Source organism: Halichoerus grypus, chromosome 5 (genome assembly GCF_964656455.1).
Source record: "Halichoerus grypus chromosome 5, mHalGry1.hap1.1, whole genome shotgun sequence".
NCBI lineage: Eukaryota > Metazoa > Chordata > Mammalia > Carnivora > Phocidae > Halichoerus > Halichoerus grypus.
The window spans coordinates 141681526-141706497 of NC_135716.1; the positions used below are offsets into that span (position 1 = coordinate 141681526).

General features: G+C 42.7%; 1 protein-coding gene across 7 annotated transcripts in view; it reads left to right on the forward strand.

Annotated features, from left to right (window-relative positions):
• DAB1 (DAB adaptor protein 1) overlaps nucleotides 1-24972 on the forward strand; it is a 1108242-nt gene that overhangs the window by 180857 nt on the left and 902413 nt on the right. For 2 of the 7 annotated variants that reach the window (XM_078073084.1, XM_078073083.1), the window contains exon 2: nucleotides 12535-12673. The exons of the other annotated variants lie outside the window; for them this stretch is intronic. The gene's annotated coding sequence lies outside the window, so the exon portion shown is untranslated. The remainder of the gene's footprint in view (nucleotides 1-12534; nucleotides 12674-24972) is intronic. 7 annotated transcript variants of the gene reach the window in all.

Below are 24972 nucleotides of genomic sequence, written 5' to 3' on the forward strand. Positions count from 1 at the left end.
ACCATCAGAGACTGCTGCTGCATCCGGAAGCTGGAGGATGAGGCCGGGGTGGGCTGTGAAGTCCTCTGACAACGCGGTCTCCAACCCTGAACAAGTTGCCGGGGCTTCAAGAGGACCAGACATGAAACACAACATCCTTCCACCCTTATTAAGATTTAATCCTGCTTTCAACAGGATTGTAATGTTATTAAATTAGATCTTTTTTTCTTCCTTAAAAAGGGATTTAACTTTTGCTTTCCTGACATCATAATCAACATGGAACAGATGCAAAGGGGAAATTGTGTGACCACTAGTAATATGGACCTATACTTAACATGGAGCATGCGAAGTTATTAAAATGGAAATTAATTCTTTTTATTACTATCGTACCCTATCAATTAATTTGGTTGGAGGTGCTTATGAATATGCAATCATCCCTCCCTGCTGCCTGTCCCTTAGTCTGTGTGTGTGGAAGGCACTGGTGAAGCAATAGGTAACATTTTAAATGCTCTGCTAGTTTTGCTACCACTCTTTGCTCCCTCCGAAGGTTGATGGTGGCGATCACTGAGAAGTTATTGAATTCTTTTTACGTGCCAGGCTCCGTTCTAAGCCCTTTACATTCACTGCCTCATTCAGTGCTCACAATACATACTTGAAATGGGTGTTTTCACTGTCCCTGTATGAAGAAGAGGAAAATGTGGCACAGTGAGGCAGAAGGACCTTCCCTGGGTTGCATAGGCATTCCGGCTCCGAAAACCGTACTTTTCACTAGGTGCTACCCTGCATCCCATAGATTCCAAACAAGGGACTAGGACAGGGCATGCATCTCAGACACCAAGCTCCCAGAGGCAGAGGAATAGTGTGGGGGATCTGGAATGGGATAGAGGGCTCTGAACTGGGGACACGTGTTTTAAATATAGTTTTTATTATTATTTAGGTGTGGCAAAGCCACCAGATCAGGAGATGACTGTCATTTGTAGTTTATTGCTCACAGATCCCAAGAGGAGGGGCACAGCACTTCACAGGGTCCATATGGAAGCTCCAGGCTTGGTCAGGAGGCAGAGGGAATGAGGGAAACCCTGGGCCAGAGCCTTCATTGTGATTTGTGTAGGAAGGAACTTGAGGCAGGGTAAGCAGCTTTAGTATTGGCTAGTTTGAATAATTTCAGTGGGCTCTGGGGCGTAGGGGCTGGCCCTAGTTGTTTGGTACTTGGCCCTCAGGTGATTAGGGCAGATGGAGAGTGGCCTAGAGTGTTGGGGGGTGGAAGGGGGTTTGGGATCTGGATTGGTTTATTTGCATCTGAGAGGTGCACTCCAGGAAAATTGTTTACTATCTCTAGGAATTAGCTAATCCTGGGAGGAATGCTCCCTGCCACACATCAAAGCATCAGAAATACAGAAAATAAGATATGCTTAATTGAGCAAGCCCTCAGTAGGGGGGTGGTTTCTGTGGGAAGCCCCTAGGGGGTACCCAGGTGGGAAGGAGGAAGGCAAATGGGGACAGGTGGGCCTGTAAGAAAGCCCTGAATATACAGTGGTCTTTGTGGTGCCCAGGAAAGGGCAGGAAATTGGAGGCACTGAAATTAATTTTCAAATTATGTTTTTGCCTTTTGATATTATCCATAATGCATATTTAACTTTATATGCATATTGAACTTTGAGGTGTGAGGGGGTAGATTAGGACCCATCTTTTCAGCAGGACATTTCCTCCTTGGAAACAGAGACCCTGTCTTGATCATCCTTGTATACCCTACAGATTCTGTGTGAGACCTGCTCTCTCACAATGGAAGGGCCCTAGTTCATATCCTGTTGCTAAATCTTGGTTCTTCCATAATACCCCATCGGGCAAAATCTTTCTTCAAGTGCCATTTGCAAACTACAGTTTTGGTAAGAGGGAGCTTGTTGACCCAGGGGAGGGGTCACGGTCGTGGATTTGTGCTTGACTGGTAACCCCTGATTCACCATTGCCTCTTTTTTCCCTTACTTTGGAAAAGCAAGAGATATTTTGTAAGGTGAACCAAGACAGCACTACAATGGGACCAACTACAGGTTTGCTGTACAAGTACGATATTTAGATAGTGAGATGATCTGTGCATCGTTTATGTAGGCTTTTTATTTTTTTACTTTAAAAAATTTTTTTAATTTAAATTCAATTAGCCAACATATAGTACATCATTAGTTTCAGATGTAGTGTTGAATGATTCATCAGTTGCGTTTGTATAGGCTTTGTAATCACCAATCCAGAACTTTAGGACTTCTGGATTCCTCCTCTTTCCCCTCCCCATACCCAATCTGATAGCATCCAATCTCATTTCTGTCTCCAAAGTGTGTCCTGGAATGTCCACACTCAAATGTCTGCACCCAGGTCTGAGAAGCCACAACCGATTGTCTCCTACACTTTTATAAGAACTACTTCATGGGCCTCTTCATTTTGCTTCTTGCCACCCTCCAATCTAGCTTCTGTATGTGAGCCATGTATTATTTTTTTTAAATATAAAACATATCAAGTCACTCTTCTGCTTAATACCTTTTTATAGTGTATCAGCTAGGGGAGGCTAGCTGCTGTAGCAAAGGGAGACAAAACTATATGAGTTCACACAGGAGAGTTACAAGCTGAATGAGTGAATAGCTCAGCAGGGCGGCCCCACTCTGCACAGTCATTCAAGCCTTCTTAACACATGGTTTCAAAGATCCCCTAGGTTGGATTTCCTAGAAGCGGACCCTGAAACCAGGATTCATATGCAAGTGATTGAGTAGGAAGTTGAACTGGGAAAAAACTGATACGGACATGGGGAAGCAGGACCAGGAAGGGAAGGAAATCAGGCAAGGGTGTGATACCAAGCAAAATCCCAGGGAGGTAACTTTAGCCTAATCCCACAAGGCAAATTCTAGAGACAGTGTAGATCCCACCTCAGCATTGTCCCATCAGGAGAAGAGAGCTGGAGCCCATTCATTGGTTAAGGGCTGCTTCTAGGGAGACAGACCTTCCCAGGTACTTCTAGCAAACTGTGTGCAGGCAGAGGGGGTTCTGACACCCTGAGGGCAGGTCACTGATGAGGAGATGCAGGTGCTAACATTTGGGAGAGAGAGAACACCTGGAGTCAGCCCTGCAGGAAAATGATAAAGGGATCCAAGGGGAGATGGGCAGAGCCCTGAGAGTATCTGCTTGCTCAAAGGCACCCTGGGGGCTTCATTCCAGGGGGAGGGAGAGGGCCTGGGTAACTTAAATGAGCCACACCCAGAAATGAGTCACATCACTTCTGCTTACATTCCATTGGCTGGAAGTCAGGTTCAGGGCTATAGCTAACTCCAAGGGAGGCTGGGAAGTGTGGTGCAGCTGTGTACCCAGGAAGCAGAAGAGAACAGCGGTCCCCTGGCACAGATATCCTCTCTTAATACTTGAATAAAAACATATCCTTCCTGCAGGGGCCTACAAATCTCTACCTGCCTGCTTGTCCAGCTGTGTCACCCACTCCTCTCTGCATCCCCACCATACTTCAGCTACATCCGGGCACTGCTTTATCATATGCTGGGCTTTATTACTGCAGACTGTGGAAAAAATTAGCAGAAACCTCCTGGCCTAAAATTGCAATATTTTGGTTTAATGACAAAAGTGTTCATTTGGCCTTTGAATAAGGGTATTTGATGGATTGGGATAAAGTAGATAATGAAACAACTAGTCACATTTAGTGGCACCTGTAAGAACCATAGCTAGCCTTAGATAGACTCACAGAAAGGGGAGAGCCAGACCTGTCTATGGGCAGCCCGGGGTGGCCAGGGGCCCTCAGCCAGCTGCCCTGTCTCATCGTCCCTGGTGCAAATGCAGAGTCAATTGACCCTGGGCTGGAGCTCTCTGATTACCAGTTAGGGGCATGACCTTGGGCAAGTTCATGAACCTAGATATTCCTCGGTTTTCTCATCTGTAAAGTAGGACTGATCATTGTTCCTAACTCATGGGATTATTGGAAAAATCGAAGGAGTTAATACAATAGGAAGGGCTAAGTGCTTTATAACTGCTGTTACTACTATTAGGGCACCTTCGGGGCTACACAGCCTGCCACTCCAGCTTCCCTGCCCTCTCCCTGGGGTTCGAAAGGACACTGTCTTGTTAGCGACTCCTTTTCTTCTGCTTCCTGCAGCTCCACCCTGGGCTAAGGGATGCTTGGAGGCAACAAACAAAAGCAAGCTTCTGTTTAACCCAAAGCATGTGTCTATTTGCATTTTCCCTGCATTAGGCACAAAGAACCTGAGACCTATCAGTCAGCAGCGCTAGAACCTGAGCGATGCCCATATCTTTTCCCAAAGCTGCAGCTTTCCTTGAGAACGGGGCTCGAGTCTCTCCATGGGCCGGGGGTTTGCTTTTCCTTTATGCCACCAGGCATGGGTCTGGTGCTGCCTTTGAGTGCTCCTCGCACAATCCCCAGGAGGTGGTGTTCTCTCACAGACTGCAATGGTGGCCCTCAGCTGTGGGCTGGCTTACCATATTGGGGTTTAACGTAACGTTTTAGAGTCATCACAATTTGGATGTGAATTCCGACTCTCCCGTTCCTTATTCCTGTGACTTTGGATAGATTATAAGTCACCTTGTATAAATTACCTAGTCTCTCTGGGCCTCAGTTTCTTCCTCTTCAGTGAGGCAGCAATATCCATCCTAAAGAGTTCGGTGTTATAAGGACTATAGGGGAGTATAGGTGAAAAGTCTAGTTACGTGCTAGAGAATATATTTGTTCCTCAGAATTTTCGTTGTCAATTGCTGCATAACAAATCACTCTAACACTTAGTGGTTTAAAACAACCATTTATTTGCCTGTGATTCTCCTGTCAAGGAAGGGCTTTTCGGGGGCAGCTCCTATTGCTCTGTGTGGGGCAGCTCATCTGGGATTGGGGGACCCAAAATAGCTTCTTTCACATGACTGGCCCTACAGCTGGGGTGGCTACAATGGCTGGTGGCTGGCTGGGCTCATACTCCCCCTGCGCCTTTGCCTCTCTCTGTGATCTCCCACCTTCTGCGGCTTTTTTTCTCCATGTACCCTCCCTCTCTAGCAGAGTAATCAGACTTCTTCACATGATATCCCAGGGCTCTCAAGAATGCAAAAATAAATACCACTATGCCCCTTAAGACCTCCGCTACTTCGGCCATGTGCTGCTGGTCAGAGTAAGACACAAGGTTCAACGGGAGGTAGACCCGACTTCTTGGCGGAACCAGTGTCGTGCATATACAGGAATGGAAAGGATTGCTGCTGGCCATTTTGCAGACAATGCATAATGCTCAGTAAGTGGAAGCTTCAGTTTTCATTGTTACTGGATTCATTTGGGGGAGGAGGGCCAGGGGCTGCAAAACCAAGTCACCTTTTCAACAAAAAGGCATAAGGACCAGGAGGACTCAGGTCAACTAGTTAGAGTGATGTCATTGAATTTCTTCTTTGGGATGGGAAGAGATAATTTCTGGGCTAAGTGCTACTAGAACAACTGTAATCTGCAAACATTCAATCCTCATCTCTATTTCCCTCTGGTTTTCCCATTCTAACTATGGGATCTGACAGACCAGAACTAGAACCGTGCCACTGATACTTAAGTTGGAGAGAAATCCTTGAGTTGGTTGCCTATTATTGCGTAGCAAATCATCCCACAATTAGTGGCTTAAAGTAACTCCATTGAATATCTCCCAATCTCTGTAGATCGGGAAACTGAGGCAGCTTAGCTGGGTTCTCTGGGTTCTGGATTCTGGCTCAAGCTGCAGTATTACTGGGGGCTGCAGTCATCCCATGGTTTGGCTGGGGCAGGATCTGTTTTCAAGCCCACTCAGTGGTTATTGGCAGGATTCAGTTCCTGGCAGGCACTGAGACCAAGGGCTCGTTCTTCTGGCTGTTGGCAAGAGGCTGCCCTTAGTTTTTTACCACATGGACCTCTCCATAGGGCAGTTCAGAAATATGGTGGCAGGCCTCATCAGAGTAAGCAAAGAGAGAGCCAGAGAGAGTGAGTGAGTGCCAGCAGGATGGAAGTCACACTCTTTAGGAACCAAATCACCAGAGGAACCTTCTATCCCTGTTGCTGTATTCTGTCTGTTAGAAGCAAGTTACTAGGCCCAGGCTACACTCAAAGGTAGGGAATTACACAGGGGCTTGCATATCAGAGGCGGGGATCATGGTGGCCATCCAAGAATTCCAACTGTCACCATTCCTTCAAGCAGTTTTAGACTTCTTGAATTTCACTCTATCCCTAGACATCACACCACCATGCATGGGCTATAATTAAGGTGAATATGTGTCTCGGTTTGCCTGGAATAAACCCAGGTTAAGTGATTAAAGAAAAAAGATCACTTTAAGTGTAGAATAACGATGCCTTGAATAAAAAAAAAAAAATGTCCGTAGAGATTTTCTTCACTTTCATAAGGTAGAAGTGCTTTGCGTAAGAAAAGTCAACTTTGTCACCCTTAATTAATCTATTTAACACATATTTGTAGAGTGCTTTCTAGATAGTGAGGCTATAAAGTAGAAAAAAAAAATATTATCCCTGTCCATGAAGAAGTCAGAAGAGAACATGAACACTAATAGTATTGTGTAAAAAATGCTGGGAGAGAAGGTGTCATGGAATCAGGGATGGTGGCCCTTGGATTTTTCTGAAGGTTGAATAGGACTTAGCTGGGTAAAGAATATTTCAGTCAGGCTCCTAACAGGAAACAAAGGGCAGGTTCAAAATGGGATCATTGAAGGAGGGTTTATTCCCAAAGAGGAGGGTATAAGGAAGCCAGAAGGCATCGTGTAGGTATGTGGTGCTCAGCTAATACCCCCAGGCCCCATGCATTGAGAGGAGGCTGTACTTACCAGAATCTGGAAAGTGTTAAGTCCTGTAGTATTGGTCTCCTGGAGGGAGGACAGCCTTCCCAAGAGGGATACAGCCAGCTCTCATTGACCCTGTACAAAAGAACCAAGGGAATACATACTCTGACCTCACACCCCTCTTTTGCTTTCATCCCCTGCCAAACCCAACTAGAAACCGGAGGCCCTGAGGACCCTCACAGTGGCCCAGACAGATCAGCCTCAAAGGGTGTAGGGCAGAGTGGAAAGGTGGAAGGTGTGTCTGGAGTGGCTGTAGAAGCCATCTGACACTGTGGGTTAGTCAAACCTATTCCAGAGAAAGGGACTATAGTGAATGGAGGGAGACGTGAAAGTCCCAAGGACCTTGGACTGAAAAATGTGACCTGAAACAAGGGGAAAGAAGCAACTGAGCCTGGAGAAGCAGGCAGAGGGCAGGTCATGGGAGTCTCCCTGGGTCTTTTGCAACATTGTCCCACCTGACACAGCCAGCCCCTGCCCATCCTGCAGTCAGATGGCACCTTTGGTAGTATATTCAGATCACACAACCCCTCCTGGGCGGTGCAAAAAAAAATGCAGATTCTACCCTGAGGTTGGTAGAAGAATTTTCAGCAGGGTGTTTGTGTGATCTTCCCTGCATGATGGATGGGGTGGCTGTGGGGTTAAGGGTGGATTGGAAGGGGACTGGTTCAAATTCCAGCTCTGCCCCTACTGCCTTGGGACTTTGTGCAAGAACTTTAACCTCTCTGGTTCCCAGTTTTCTGCTGGTAAAATTCCCGCTTTCTGAACGTGAGGATTAGATGAGATAGATGTTTTAGAAAATACAAAATGCTCAACTTAAGCTACGAGCACACAGTTCAGCAAGTGCTTTTAACAGAGAACGGGAGTGAGGAGGGAATTGGAACTTTGGGCACCCCCTGACATGCCAGGCATTGTGCTGGAACATTTTACATTTAATATTTGGTTCACTCCATGGGATCGCCCCTGAGATAGTTATTATCTCATTTTATGGAAGAGGAAAGAGAGGCCTGTTTTTTTTTTTTTTTTTAATTTTATTTATTTATTTGACAGAGAGAGACACAGCAAGAGAGGGAAGAGAGGCCTGTTTTGATTACTGATTAGTCACCAGGCCTGGGGGACATGAAGGTAAATAAGAATGAGTCTTGGCTTTTAGGAGTTTATCATTATGGTTACTTAGGTTATTTCGATCAGTGCTTCTGACATTATAACGCCCACCTGGCATCTTGTTCAAATGCACATTCTGACTCACTAGTACTGGAATCTGGCTAGAGATTCTGCATTCTCCCAGATGATGTAGATGCTGCTGGCCTGTGGACCATACTTTAAAGAGGTTAGAGGATGAGATTCAACACACACACACACACACACACTCTTACACATACACACACACACACACACACACTCTTACACATACACATATACACACACACACATTTTTATTAGTACTTGTAGCCATGCTAAATTGAAGCAGAGGGAAGATCTTTTATAGCAATTCCAACTTCAGGAAATGGAGAAATAGAAGGAGAAAGCCATGTGCCCTAGTATTTAACCGAATAGTAGTTACTAAGACCAAGCATTCTGTTCCAGAATCTAAACCTCCCCTTGTTTGGGCTGAGCAGGATATTGTTTTTCTGCCCCTTGGATATATCCCATTATAAGCTTTGATCAAAGCAAACCTTTCCCTTTGAGGCTTGGGGCACATGTGAATGGCTTTGTTATTCACATATATCTGCATATATTTGCAAAGCAGTTCAACTACTTCTGATGGGAAGGAGCAATAGGGCTGGTGGTTGAGCCTAGGGTTTAAGCACCTCTCTAAATTTTGGTCCTTGGCATCTCATCTTAAAGGAAATCCAGCTGCAGAGAGCTGGGGCAGTCCTGGTGATTGTAGAAACTAAGAGTTGTGTTTCCAGCTGCTTAGCTGGTTGAATATTCCCAGCCATTCACTGGAGGTTTTTGTCATGGGGGAGCTTTGCTTCACTTGAGGCCCTGCCTTCCCCTTTTCCCATACATTTTACCCACTGCTGCCCAAATATCTTATTCCTTTTTTTTTTTTAAAGATTTCATTTATTTATTTATTTGAGAGAGAGATGGGGGAAGGAGCAGAGAGAGGAGGACAACCAGACTCCCCACTGAGTACAGAGCCAGATGCAGGGCTCAGTCCCACAACTCGGAGATCATGACCTGAGTCAAAATCAAGAGTCAGATGCTCAACCTACTGAGCCCTCCAGGTGTCCCCCAAGTATCTTCTTAAAGAGTTTCTCTGAACAGATACCTCCTATTCAAAGACTTTCCATTGTTCTCCTTTATCTATGGGAGAAAACAAGTCTTAACATGACACTCCAAACCGTCCCTACACAACCACATCCCTTGGCTTGAGCTCCCCTCCTCTCGCTCCTTGAGGTTTCCATGCTTTAGCCAACCAGCCGAAGCACTTCTTGTTTTCCCTAAGCCTTAGACATTCTCACCTTTAAGACTGCTTTTGTTACTACTTCAGGGCATGCCTTCTCCCTACTTTCCTTACTCACGTCCCAATTCTACCCATCCTTCAAGACTCCGCTCAAATCCTATGCCTTCTAGGGAGCCTTCTTGGAACTTTCCACCTGGAGAAATTCTTCCCTCTTGGGAACCCCCTTAGCATTTTATTCATGACTTTCTTATTGTGTGAAGTTCTTTATTTGTTTATATGTTAGGAATGCCATGGGTCATTGCATGTCTTGAAGGCTACCCATGCCTAGTCATATATAACTATATATATCTAGTAAGTGCTTAATAAAACTTTGAATGAGTACACGAATGAATGAAAGATAAGACAGATGGCTCCTGAACTGTGATTTTATGGCAGCATATTTTCCAATGTATTCATTCTTTCAATACATATTTATTGAGCTCCTGCTCTGTCGCAGGCCTGAGGTTCTGGCAGTACAAAGGTGAAGAGAGGAGAGTCCTGGCCCCCAGAGGCTGTTCTGGGGACGGGGCCATCTCATATTCTTTGTTTAATTAAGTTGGCTACACTCCAGCTAGTTGCTTAATAATAAATGATTTGAAAAATCTGAAAACATCTGATATTTTTATAGATCAGTGACCTGTTAGATGAACAGGCTAAAGCTTGTTTAATCTGTGCTTCTGTTCATCAAAGAAGTCTTTTGGTGTGGAGTGTGACAGCAAATTAGATTGTACTTTCATTGTGCTCTTTGCCCCCCTCATCTTAAAAATAATAATGATATATATTTATGGTAGAAACCTTGGAAATAAAAAAAATGAATAAAAAACTCTCATAATCTCAGAAACAAGAAATCAATGATTATTAACATTTGGCATATTTCCTTTCAATTTTTTGTTTGTTGCATTTTTAGGAATGCACACATAAACACAGCTGAGTCATGCTTTTTGTATCCTGCTTTTGCTGTTTTTTTTCACTTAATATTATACTTACTGCATATTTTTTGCATGTTGTTAAAAATTCTTAAAATGATTTTTAATTACATTTAGTATTTATTGTATGGATGTGTCATAATTTTTAAACCCTTTCCTCATTATTTACAAAAGCTAAAAATTGGAAACAACTACACTATGAACATCTTTGTGTGTCACTATTTTCCCTGATCTGATCATTTTATTAGCATTCTTGAAGTGGCATTAGTGAGTTAAAGGGTATGAATATGTTTAAATCCTTTCTCTCTCTTTTTACCAATTTTTTTTTTAATCAGAGATGGTTAATTCTTCTCATCTTATTTTGGATGAGTCTGGCCTCAACTTTATTTAATACCCTTTTATAATTAACAGAGTCAGCCAGCTCCAAGCCCCCTCCCTCATTAAAGCACAGCAAGCAGCTTCAAGATCTTTTTTTGAGACAACATCCCCATTCACCAATATCCACAGTGCTGGCCAGTGCTGCACCTGTTGATGTTTTTGTGGTCTGGGTGATGGATTTTTGTAACAGCAACTATAAGTGGACTTGACATCAGAAACACTTTTGTTTAGTGCATCCAGCCTGCATTTTGATCTTTTAGCTAAAATATACTGTAAGCACTTCTTCTGCTCTCAGACTCCTAGAAGAGCAATCCCATTGAGGCTGTGTTGAAAGCCTGAATCACCAGCTTCTCATTGCTTGCTGGGATATGGGCTATCCACCCATGGACCTCTCAAGGTCCTGGTTCTCATCTGGGTCTCATTCAACTATGGAAGAATCAGGGAGCTCATTATTGTCAGCCTTAATACTGGATAGTGAAACTTCACTTAAATTGAATCTACTTATAAAACTCTCACATCTGTGTAATGTTCTACAGTTTACAAATCACCTCCAAGGGCATCAGCTAATCTGATCGTCACCATCTTTCTGTGATCTGTTTATGGTACTCCTGTTTCATAGGCCGAGTAACCGTGATATAAGCAGAGCTAGGTGCTGGGTTAGTAATGGAAAGAATGTGGAAACATTCTTTGAAAACATATATACCCAATTTCAAATCAGCTTTGCCACTAACTAGTTGTATTAAGTAAGTTCTTTGAGGATCAGATTCCTCGTCCATGCACGGAACAAGACAGTTGATTCTTATTTTTTGCAGATTCTTAATTTGCAAACCCAACTACTCACTAAAATTTATTTGTAATTCCCAGATCAATACTGGTGGTGCTTTTGTGGTCATTAGCAGACATGCACAGAGCAACAAAAATATGAGTTGCCCAATATGCATACTCCCAGCTGAAGTCACACAAGGCAAAGTTCTGCCTTCTTGTTTTGGCAGTCGTACTGTAAACAGGTGTCCTTTGTGAGGTCTTTTTAGTGCCATGTATTTCACATTTTGTGTGCCTTTTGTTGGTGATTTCACTGTTTTCCATGGTTGAACCCCAAGTATAATGTTGAAGTACAATCTTGTGTTCATAAGCATAAGAAGGCTGTGATATGCTTTATGGAGAAAAGACATGTGTTAGATAAGTTTCATTCAGGAGTGTGTTACAGTGCTGTTGGCCATGATTTCAATGTTAATGAATCAACCATGTATTAAATAAAGTGTCTTTAAACAGAAACACACATCAATCAACGTATGTATTGATCAATTGATGAAATTGTTGTGACCGGAGGCTCACAGGAACCTAACCCTGTGTTTCCCCTAGGAGCAATGGCTCAGTATTCACACAGCTTTATAGAACATTACTGCAAATAACGATAATCAATTGTATCTGTTTATGGGGTTGTTGTGTATGTTAAGTAAGGATGTGTGTAAAATGCATACTGTGTTGATGTTTTATAAGGGGAGATTGTATTATACTGTATGAGGGAACAGAGGCTGCGAGAAGTTACCTGCCTTATTTAAAATCATTCAACCAGAAAATGACTCAGGTTAGTAGCATATAAATCCATTCTGTCTGAATCCAAAAACAGCAGTCCTCAAAGCATATGGGCTACATCTAGGAATAATCCCACATGGGGAAATTAAATGCTTTTTAGTTCCTTCTGTGTTCACTCTTCATTTAAACATTTTGTCTACATGATTGAATTCTGAAAAACCTATTTAACCCCCCACTACCACCATCTTTGTGCCAGGCCCGGTGCTAACCACCTACCATCTGGTATCTCTTCTTTGCACAGTGATCCTATAAGGTAGGCATTGTTGTTACTGTGACTGTTTTAGAGACCCAGAGAAGTTAAATGAATTTTTCAAAGTGCTACAACTTGGAAGAAGAACAAAGATAACAGTTCAGGTCTTTCTGACTCCACAGCTCCTGTTCTCAATCTTGACATCAGAGAGTACCAAACTCTTAGGGAAACTATAGACCAGCAAAACAGCCAACTGAAGGAATAACAACAACAACAAAACAGTGGAGAAGGACATAGTGTTATCTACGTTTACTTACCCAGGTAAGGTCATTCAAGAAAGTAGTCAGCATGAACCATTATGGTCTTATAAAGAGAAGTAATCTTAACATCATAAAAGTGTGAAGAACTTAACTTTGGATTAAAAAAATCCACCCCATTCACCTTTATGAAAGCCTTATAACATTGTCCTTCTTTGTCCCATTTCACCCAGAACAAGGCTGCCTTTGTCACAGACAAGTGGCCTTTGGCAACCACAGCTCTGTGATGTATTCTAAGTTATTTCCCCCGATCTAGGCCTGAGCTTTGTCAGATACCCAGACAGTGGATTGGATAAAATGGTATCTAAGATCACTTTTCAATTCCAAGGATGATTTTAGAGTTTGGCGCATGTCTTCTTCCAGGCCAGAGACAAAGAGGAGGCCAGCCTCATGTACATTAGGCGTCAAGTCAGCAGCTGCTGTTCTATCAATCTTGCCCTTGGCGGGAGTAGGCACCTTGCAAATTGACCTCCAGGAAGAGAATGAATGCTTAGTGGTGGCAAATAAGTTGCGTTCACTATTGGGAAACAGGGCACACACATAAATCTCCTGTGGATCTATATTCCTTAAGGAAATCCATCAGGAAAGAGAGGCAACTCATGGAAGACGGGGACATAACTCTCTGGCTGTTTTCCCCCCCTGAGGTAAATACCCTTCAGAAATGGAAATGGCCCACCAGATAAGTTAGCTTTAGGACTCTTCCGCTTTTCTATTCACCTATAAAATAGGAATCTTCCACTGTCCAAGCCTGTGCTCACTTGCTAAAATATTGCTAAAATAATAAGAAAGAGGCAAAAGCAAGTACAGTTTATTGATGTGAATAGGGGTACTATCTGATGATATGCCAAGTTCTGAGCATATTTAGACCTCACAGCAGCCTTGGGAGATAATACCATCATCATCCTCATCTACAGATGAAGAAACTGAGACACCAAAAGGTGACGTGGCTTGACCTATCACATCACTAAAAACATAGGAGAGCTGTTAATTGAACCCACACCCCTCTCTGCAAAGCCTCAGCATTCTAATCAATACACTGTGCTGCCTGGCCTATAGTATATGCCATCTTTCCATATCATTTCCAAATTTTGCTACGAAATGCCCAACTTCTTAATTTTTTCTTTTTGGTGACCATGTATGAAAATAGCCTGAATCAACTCAATTAATATATATGACTCTTACTGTGTGTGTCTGATTCAGTGCTCTGGGGACACAGACACGAAGAGCGGACCTCTGCTTTCAAGAAGTTCCCGTTCAAGAAGGGAGACATGTATACATGTGGCTAGGATATAAAACAGTCTGTAGGAGAGGTATTAGGGAAGTTGCAAGAATAAAATACCATTTGAGCTAAAACTGGGGGTCGGGGGTCAGGAGTAACAGTATTTTCCAGGTGGAGGTGAGAAGAGGATCCATGGAACATCTGTGGTAGCTAGACTGTGGGGTGTATGTGGGTTATTGTGGGGAATGTTGGTGCTGCAGTCATCCAGGGGTCATATTTTGGAGGTACTTGAATACAGTTGAAAGGAGATTGGATTTTATTAAGTAGACTATGGGGACACCTCAAAGGTGTTTGGATCCAGGAGGAACTCAGAGCTGAGTTCAGGATAAATATACCCTAAATTTATGGTTAAAGATCTCATATATTATCTCTCTAGCATATCCGTATTTAGCAGGAGACAAGAGAGAGCAACCACATGTAAGAACCTGAGGTGATGGAATTTCAGACACCAGGGCAAATGCTTGGTTTCTAGTTCCCTCAGTCCAACCACTTAGATGGAAAGTTCCCAAATGTGGTTAGTCAAATGAAATACTAGGAAGACTGATAGAGATCCAGATTTCTGGGCTCTGCCTCCTGAAAATATTAATTCAGAAGATCTGGTCTCGGGACTAGGAATCAATGTTTTTTAAAGCTGGCCAGCTGATTTCAATAACCACTGACTCACGTGACGACTTCTATTGGATGCACTGAAAATATTGGTATCAATTTAAGGAGTTTTATTTAAAGATTATCTTTGAAGCCCCCCCAAAAGTGCTTATATTGCCATAGATGTGTTTTAGTCAGGGTTCTTCAGAGAAACAGAACCAATAGGATGTGTGTGTGTGTGTGTGTGTGTGTGTGTGTGTGTGTGTATAAATAAAACCAATAGAATATACGTGTACACACATGCACACACATATATTCTAATGGTTTTGTTTATATTTAAAATATTTCTTATACACACTCACACATACATACACACACAGACTTATTATAAGGAACTGGCTCACCCAGTCTCAAGATTGGCAGTTGGCTAGCTGGAGTCCCAGAAAAACTGATGTGTAGGTCCAGTCCAGAAGCTGGTAGTGGGTTTCAGCCCCAGCAAGAGCCAGTGCTTCCGTTCAAGCCTGAAGGCAGGGAAAAAAAAACAATGTCCAAAGCCAGCACAGTCAGGCAGAAAGAAATTCCCTCTTACTCAGCCTTTTTGTTCTATACAGGTCTTCAACTGATTGGATGAGGTCCACCCACATTAGCGAGGACTAAATCTGTTTTACTCAGTCTACAAACTCAAATGTTAATTTCACCAAGAAACACCCTTGCAGACATACCCAGAATAACATTTTACCAAATATCTGGACACCCTGTTGCCCAGTCAAGTTGATATGTAAAATTAACCATCACAAGATATCATAATAAGGACTTCATTATAGTGGTATGGTCCCTATAATAACAATGGTAACAAGAATCATTATTATTTGTATTCCTTTAGTACCTGACACGGTAGGTGTGTAGACAGTGTTTGCAACTGAATGAAGGAAGCAAGCATATTAGCATAGATGTTTATACTTTATTAAGTGTTTTTGTCACTTATCATCCTGTTTTACCCACACAATAACTCTGCTGGGCATTTGAAATAGATTCCCTTTTTACCTTCTGTTTTTGAGATGGGTTGCACAAAAGTACAAAGAGGTGAGCTTACCTGTCCAAGGACACAGGGTAAGTGATCAGGACCAACTCAAACCCAGAGCTTCTTTTGTGATCTTTCCACTGTATGACACCAGCTCATTGCAGATTAATTACCAGCAAAGACACGCTAGCCTTCATGTTGTCCTCCCCTGATCATCAACAATTTTCTGATTTATCTCTAAATACAGGAGAGGCACAAATTAACAAGTGAAAACCAAGAGATATGTTTGTACCTAATGCCACTAACAGGCAGCATAATTACAAGAGAGCTGAGAGTGTCGTTTGGCAAACATATTAATAAAAAACTCTCTTGCCAGTCTCAAGTATAAATTTCACAGCCGAAGGCAAGGAGAGACTGGGTTTGACAGTTGTAGGATAACAACCTTGAAATATATCTACATTATCTGAGGGGTCTTTGGAGGTCTGTCTTTTGGACTTGGTTAGAGACCATGCTAATGAACTGCCTTAATGTCCATATTTTTGCAGGGCCATCTATATTTCTTTTAAGGCCAAGTTTACCACAGTTGGTAGAACTGCTTAGTTAGACGTGAGGTTCTAGTCATTTTATGTGTTTAATACGGTTAAATAAACCTGTCCAATTAATCAGAGGTCATTAGATTAATATATAGTTGTTTATCTCACAACATTTTATAATAGACTGACATAAATTTTTCTTTATATTTCTATTACGGTTCATAGTTCATTCATTTGACAACTATTTATTCCATAGTAATCTTTGCTAATAACTAGAGTTGCAGAGAGAAGCTACATTCATTGCCTTCTGGTAGCTCCCCATTTTGTACAGTGGTTCTCAACTCTGGCTGCATATTAGATCATAGAAGGGCATTTTTAAAATGCCAATGCCCAGGTCCCAACCTGGAGATCCTGATTCTCTTGGTCTGGGATGGAGCCCAGGCATCAGTATATTTTAAAGGCTTTCCAGGTGATCATAACAGGCAGAGCCCAGATCTGTGGGAGAGACAATTATACATCCAGACAAGCTGCACTGTTTTAAGTACCAGAGGAGAGAAATGTGTTACTGGCTGTGGGTTAGGAGTGCTAAATTCTACTAGGGTGGATGTGGAAAGGTTTTACTGGGACTATAATTTGCCATTTGAGGGTATCAGAGAGTTTTAATTTTTAATAAAATTGTATGATTGTTTTATTTGAGCCGCATCTTGGAGAATAGTAGACAAGAAGGGAAGGGAGGAGTGTCCATACAAAGGCACACGGGGAAAAGGTGTCAGTGTCTTTAGAGAATTTTGAGTTGTTTAGCTGGGCTGAAGTGTTGAGTGTATGAATTATCATTAATTCTTTCGTTCAAACAATGTTTATTGTGGATATAAGCTGTGTGAGGCATTGTGTTAAGTGCTATGAGGGATTCAAAAATAAGACAAAAGAGATCCTACCGCCAACAAACTCAGGCTATTCAAGGAAACACATGATGAATGATGGTGGTGATGGTGATATAGGAACCAGAGCTTAAAATGGAAATTTTGATTAGACACTAAGAAATAACAGAAAAGAAATTCCAAAGGGAAGTGCCAAATTATATTATGAGATGTCTAGAGGAAATGGCTTAGGGTTGAGAGAGTGCAAAGGGAGCTGAGTGATGAGATTTCCTTCCAGAATGTTCTTGCTGAGTCCCAACTGACTATCATCACGGAACATGGGTCTACCTCCTAGACTCAAACCAGGTAAGAGGTAAAGGATCTGCCTCCCCACCTCAGTCCCAGAGGGAACAGTGGTGGGAGTTTGGTCAACTGGGATCTGACCTCCTTTCACTCCAGAAAATAGAGAATAAGGGTCAGCAAACTTATTTTGTAAGAGATCAGGTAGTAAGTTAGGCTTTACAGGAGGCGTATCATCCATGTCACATAATCTTCATTTTTTCCATCTTTTAAAAATGTACCCATTTTAAGGTCTGTGGGCTGTAGTTTGCTGACCCTTGATCCAGGGGAAAAATGGCCTGAACCCACTTCAGGTAGAGCATCTGGAAATGAGAAGAAGGAGCCACCAGTTCCCTCCCAGATAGAGAGGTATAGACAGGGTGACAGTATGATTCATCATCCAAACAGGGTCACTTGGGAGAGGGAAAAGGGACATTAATAACCAAGTAATTTAGTGAGAATAGAGCCTGAGCGACAGGACTAAACCAGGGCTCTCACTGGCAAGATAGGATGTACGATCAGGTCACCTAGCAAGACGTCTCCAGGGATGGAGACCTCTAAACTGTGTGGTCTGGTATGGGAGCCACTAGCCACATGTTGAAATAATAGATAGTTTAAGTAAAATATGATTTAAATCAATTTCACCTATTTTTTTTTTTACTTTTTACTATGTGGCTACTAGAAAGTTGAACATTACAAATGCGGCTTGCATATGTGGCCTGCATTATATTTCTATGAGACAGCACTGCTCTAGAGTCCTCAAAATTGCTCACTAGACAAGGAGACAGCCTGGGAAATCTGCAAGACCCAGAGCCCCTAAAGCCAGTTTGCTTACTATGCAAGTACGAATAAGACCTGTCTTACCTCTTCTCCCTCCCCCCTTCTTACCTGTCACCCCTGGTTGGGGCAGGGGGGAGGGAAGAGGGAGCAGGAGGGCTAGAAACCATATGTAGTTCAGCCAGCCATGCCCTCTCCCTTTACTTCCCTGAGTCTCCATTCTAAAATGGCCAGAACTGAGAGATGTCAGATCAGCACTAAATCTTGGTCACGGCCTGATTTATACCTTGGACTGGACACTCTCATTTCTGAACTGAAACTGCATTTGTGACTTAAAGATCCTGTAGAACTGTCTGTTACCTAGGAGTGAGCTGGAAAGTCATGGAGTTTTAATCTAAGGTCAGGGAGAGACTGTACTACTGAATATATTTATATTCTATTTTATTATATATTTCTTAATTTTTTACTGTGAAAAATTTAAAGAAAGCATGCATGAAGGTGAAGAGACTCCTCTAATAAACTCCCATTTACCCCTTACCCAGTTTGGACAATCACAATATTTCACCTTTTTTATTTTATCTATTAAGTAGATGTAGGGGGAGGGACTCAAGTATTTTATTTTAAAGATGTATTTATTTGAGAGAGAGAGAGCACACACACGAGTGGGGGGGGAGGAGCAGAGGGAGAGAGAGAAAATCCTTAAGCAGACTCCCCACTGAGTGCAGAGCCCGACAAGCCCACGACCCTGAAATCGTGTCCTGAGACGAAACCAAGAATTGGACACCTAGGACCTAGTTTCCCCAGGACTTAAGTATTTTAAAGCAAGTCCCAGCCATTATATTATTATACTAACAAATACTTCACTGCATGAAAGATAAGGGTTTTGCTTTTAACATAACTCGTTTTATTTTAAAGGGACAGCAGGAAATTTGAAAGTAAGCACATTTCAAATACATCATGAGTCGTGTCTGTTAGCACACTCGTATGGATAGTAATGACAATAACAGGCAAACTGCAGGGACCTTAGAGGTCATTAAGTTCTGTCCTCTTACTGAAGCTCAGAGGGGAAGGGACTTGCCTGGAGTTTCTGGAGGCAGCTCTGGGACTGAAATCCAGGCCCGCCCTCTCAAGACACAAGCCTGCTCACTTGAATCTCACTTGGAGGGACTTGCACTTGGCTTCCTGATGGCCTTAACTGGGTCTCTCCAGCACCTCCCAGGCATCTCCTTTTCATTTCTGTCCTTCGAGCTGAGAATCAAAGAGGAGCTTCTTGAATATCAGTTGTGATTTACCAGCAGACTAAGTTGGGAAATCTGCATGGGGCAATTATTTGGCACTTAATGTCTTGGAGAGCCCTTGTGTGATCTCCAGGATAGTCAAGAGCCAACATATCCTCAAGGCATCCAGGTGCTTTGAGGTTAGAGGCTTGGCTTCTGAGGAAGAGTTTTATCAAGGGCTTTCCCCATGGGCTCTCTCGAGGTTCCTCAGGACAGCTAATAGCTCGAGTTCCCTAGCAAGATGAACCCTCTGCCAACCTCTTGGAATCCACCTTCTCTAGACTGTTGGGAATGGCTTTGTTTTATAAGAAGAGGAAGAAGACTATCTTGACCAATTGTTCTATGCCTCTGGTCCCCAGCCCCTTAGCTTCTTCTGAGCATAATGGCAGCCTCAACTCCTAAGTTCACATCACCTCAATTTAATTGATGCTTCATATTGCTTAGAATTGATCCAGCTCATTACATGTTGCCCCTTTAGGTCCACTACTCCCTGCTTTCATTTTACCTGATTTTTCTGATTTTTCCACTGTACCCACTCCTACATTTGCCTATAGACTTCCATTCTGTTGGTCCGGTTCTGCTCTGACAATACAAGTTGCCTTCTTGTCACCATCCTTGTTTTGGTCTTTTGGTCACATCCCATGTTTTCCCCCATTTTTTCAGCTATGGGTATCATATGCTTATGCTTAAAATAATGCATATCATTATTTTTCCACTAAATCCTATGGAGCCCCATCTACTCTTATTGATAGGAATTTATTCTTCTTTAGAAGTCTCCCTCCCCACTGGTTTTATCTGGAATATCTGGGGCTCTGTCCTGGCTCTCCTGCTTGCAAATCATGTGAACTTGGGCAGATTACCACTCTCTGATCTTCAGTTTTGTCATCTGTAAAGTAGTAATATCACCTAACTGCCTCATAGAGTGAAGGGTCTATCTGTAAAAAGCATTTAGAACAGCGACTGGCACATAGCAAATGGCAATGTAGGTTATACACACGTGCTCAGCACCTGGGCCCAGTGCATGACAAACACACTAGAAAGATTAGTCCTGGAGGGACTTCCGGTTTCTACCACATGCTGTGTTCAAACCAGTCTTTTCCATCAGCCTCCCAGCCATTGGCTTGTGCTTGGGTCACATGTTCAAATGATCTTTTTCTTATGGAAACTTCACTTCTGCAACACTTGCTTTGTTGGTTGACCTCATTTGGGAACTGGCAGAATTCTGGTCTTTGTCTTCTCGGGAGACCCCTTGTTCTCAGCAGTTCTACCCACTTTCTCACTGGGGTCAGCTGTGCTATCAGGCCACCTTGGGAGGGGAAGGGTTTGCCTACAGGACCTGCTCTATTCTTTTCCTGGAGGGATCCATTCACAGAAGACCCAGTCTAAGTTGAAGTTATCCATTTGTTGGAGAAATAGTTGGAATTTCCCTTGATTAAATACTAATAATGATGAAGCCATTGATGACAATGAGTTCTTCCTACGGAGCATTCTGTTATACAGAGTTCTTTACACAGAGACATAGTCTCTCTCCTCAGTTTATTGTCTAGCCAGGAAGCTCAAATATATTCAAAGTTCCTTACAAGAATTCTAGAGATAATGGCTGTAAAAAAGCAGAAGAAAGAGTTATTTTAGGTGATTAGTGGCCATGGTTTCATGTAAAAGTGGTATTTAAGCACTTTCTTGAACACATCCAGGAAAAAGGAGGGGCTCATTATCAAGCAGAGCAGCCTAGCTTAATGTTGCCTGGGACTACAGGTGGATATTTCCTATGCTAATGAGTTAAATTTCACATTCCTCATTCTACCTCCTGGGGTTATACAGACCAGTCTTAATGCAGAATAATAATTCTGTGGTTATAGTGGGTCAGTAGAAGAATGGAACAATGATAGCAGTCAGGAGGGGTCAGGATATGGACTTTTCTGAATTTGCAAGAGATAGTATTCTTGGAAGAAAGATAGTTGTAGGAAACATTAAAGGAAAAAGAGATCACACATTGCAAATCCTCTGCAGTTGGGGGGTGGGTGCTTAGTGAATTTTGCTTCTCATTACTCTACTTGCAGTGACCTAAGGTCACAGAATCATTGACTCTCAGTCTGGAAGGGACTTAACAAGGTTATCCCATCCAAGCATGCAGGATCCACTCCAGTGCAATGATCCCTCTTAAAGCATCCCTAATTGGTACTTGATTATTCCCACTGATTGGGAGCCCTTTACTTAGTTGGAATATTTCAGAAGTGATAACAATGGAAAAAATATTGGTCCACGTATCAGACAGACCTGGGTTCAAATTTACCTTACTATTATATTACACTGGACAAGTCATATCCTATTGAGTCTTAGATGTCTCATCTGTAAAATGGGGAAAAATTGCATACCTCATGGTGCATGTATAGATGTGAAATGAGATAATGTAAGGAATATCTCTGACCTAGTAACTAATGTATAGTAGGTACTGAATAAATAGTAATTAATAATAGGTAGGTCATAAATGTCAATTTATTCACCTCTTCCTATGCTAAGTATTGTCTTAACTTCTGTGGTTAAAAGATCAACCACATTACTGGTGGCATAAAAGTTGTTAATAAGGCCAGAAGCTGATAAGCAGGAAAGCACAATTTTATTCCTTTTCTGTTTTCTAAATTTAATACCTAATGTTATAGCTTTGAAGTCATGGGCATTTGTTCCAGCAGTGAACGGGGCCTCTGTCGCTGGCCAAAAGAACGTTCCCATAATTTAAAAATAAATAAAATGTGAACTGCCCTAGTAGTCTGAATCACCCTTCACTTTTTGGCCATCAGAATGTCCTGAGCCTTCTTAAGCATCTCCAAATATTAGAGCTGGGAAACATCTTAGAGCTTCTTAGGTTATTATATTTTATAGATGACGAAACTGAGGCCCAGATAGATTGTGACTAGTTCACAGTCATACAACTCGTTTGTAGTGAAGCTGAGATTTATATGGGTCCTCTAACTCCAAATCTTACAGCCTTTCCATTGTATCCCATTGCCTCTCTACAGAATAATAATGTTTTTAAGTGACACCTTCATCCCCCTGCCCAATCTCCAAGGCAGTAATCACATAATTGGATTTTTCTCCTTCTTTATGCATCATCTCTAACCCCGAACCTTGCCCATAGGAATTTGACAACTCCGGTACTGCTTTGAGTTTCCCGGGGAAGGCTGGAAAGGGTCTGGAGGAGGGAGAAATGTCAGTGTGGCTTGGAAACTGGAAATGATTATGAAAACAATGAACACCTTTGATTCTGTAAAGATACAGTGACTCAGATATTTTTGAACATGTTTCCGTGTCTTAGAGAAACAAACTATAAAGTAAAGCTTCAAACTCAGTATCATTTAAACAAGGCAACTGAGACCTTGCTAATCTCATGTGCAGTGTAGTAAAATGGGCTTGTTGAGGAATGTTTATAAGGTGCCTCCATTTCCTTTCAGATCCAGGCAGGGGATGGGGAATTGGGATGGCAATTTAAGACAATGATGAAGACACTGTTGAAACTTTGTTTACTCAACACATATTTACCTACTGTGTGTCAGGCATTGTGGAAGGTATCAGGAATCACACTGTACTCTTCAGTTAACCATTCAACAATCAAGTCATATGCCTGTGAGATGCTTGAAATAAGATTTTGTATTTAATAAATTTTTACACCTTCTGTTTATTCCATAAATATTGCAGCATCTACTCTGTACAAGGCACGTACTAGGCAGTGCTCATCAGGTATTTAAGGCTTTCTGGATAAGATTGTAGGAAAAAAGAATCTATCTACTAAACCCATGCTTAACCTGGCTATAACTTCATCAGTGTCACTAAATCCAGAAGAAGGTGCTACTGGTGTGAAATCCATCAAATGGGTAGGCATAGTGTCCCAAATTGGGATTTGCGACTGGCTTACTCCAGCTCACAGGACTTCCCTGCCTGCTCTCCAAACTCTCTCCATCCTTCCCCGACTGTATCTCCATGAGTAGACAGTGAACTCTCTTAGAGGAAGGACTTGGTCTTATTCATCTCTGTAACCCCCTTTTAAGACCTAGCATAGCAGACTGCATGCCATTCTTCCCTCTGCTTTGTTTTTCTTACCTCCCTACCTCCCCTCATTCTTCATCTTCTTCTATAACTTTCCTCTTTCTGTTTTTTCCTCCCTTCCTTCTTTTCCTCTTTTCCCTTTTTCTATTCCTTCTCCTTCTAACTTCTCTTCTTTTGTCTTCCTATCCTCAAAACACTCAGTGGGCCCCATACATTGTACTAGGATTTGCAGAATCCACATTACTTGCCCTTGCAGAACTTACCTAGGCTTGTAGAAGAGACAGCCACGTACATAACAGATTCCAGTACCATCTGATGAGTAGTTGATGGATGTCAACACTTGGTATGAGAGCACAAAAATGGACTCAAACCTGTGATGGGGTGTGGGGGCAGTCAAAGTTTCTCATAGGATGAAGGACCAACAGTGAGAGTTGGCCAGACAAAAAAAAGTTAGGGTGTGGTGAGGAAGGGACGGGCCTAGGCAGATGGCATGGTATCAGCAAAACCCATAGAGGAGTGCTCGTTGTGGGGAGCTAGTAATGTGCATTATGGCTGGGATCTGAATACCCAGTGAACATTTGTTAAATAAATCCCTGGTCCTAGCAAGTCCAGGTCAGCTGGTCCCCAGGCCTTTTCTTGTCTGCTATATCTCTAAGGTCCTGGCCTCTGGCAAAATGCCCATTCTGAGTCCCTGGCTCTAGTGGCCAGTGATTTTATACTAAAAACCTTGGTTAAATGCACATTTTTGAAGGGTAACAGAAGTGGCCAGAAGTCTATTATTCCCAGCTGGGAGTGGAGCTGGGGGCTGTGGGAGGGACAAGGGAGGTGGTCTTGTTACTAGGCAACCAGGGTTTGAGAGCTCAGAGCTCTATGATCTGTGGTCATTAGGACAGGCTAGATCCAGAGATGCTGGCAGCTGGTGAGTAGCCCCAGCCACCAAAGGGAAGCCAGCAAGACAGAGGGAGAAGGAGGGAGGAAAGGAGAGAGGGAGAGAGACAAGAAAGAGAGAGGGAATATGGGGGCTGAGTTGGGGAATAAGAGCACTTGGAATGGAGGAAAAAGCACAGGCATTGTGAGCAGTTTTATCTGTGAATTCCACCTATAAACTCAACAGCTGTCATTTTCTGAGCCTTCTGAAAACTGACTCAATGAGGCCTACCTAAGCATTATTATGGAGAGTAAATAAGATAAGTTAAAGTGCCAAGCACAGTGTCTGGCTGTTAGCTAGTTGTCCTGTAGATGGGAGTCTTTTAAGCTTTAGCTGAGCAGGTAGGCATGCAGACATTAGCTGTTACTCGAGCACCTGGCTGGAGGAGTGGAGGGGTAGGGAGCAGCCAACAAGAATGAGGGACAGCCCTAAACTTGGAGGACCTGATAAACAAGTTAGGGGGACACATGCCATCAGAGTACTGTCACCTACCCATCGGATAATAAGCAGGATAAGGTTGGAAGACAGGAACCAGAGTGGTAGCATGGTTAAACGCTTAAAACTCTGGAGCCCGAAAACCAGGGCTCAAGTCCTAACTCTACCACCTGCCAGCTGTAGGGTGTTGAACTTTCCAAGCTTCAGTTTCTTTACCTAGGGATAATCGCC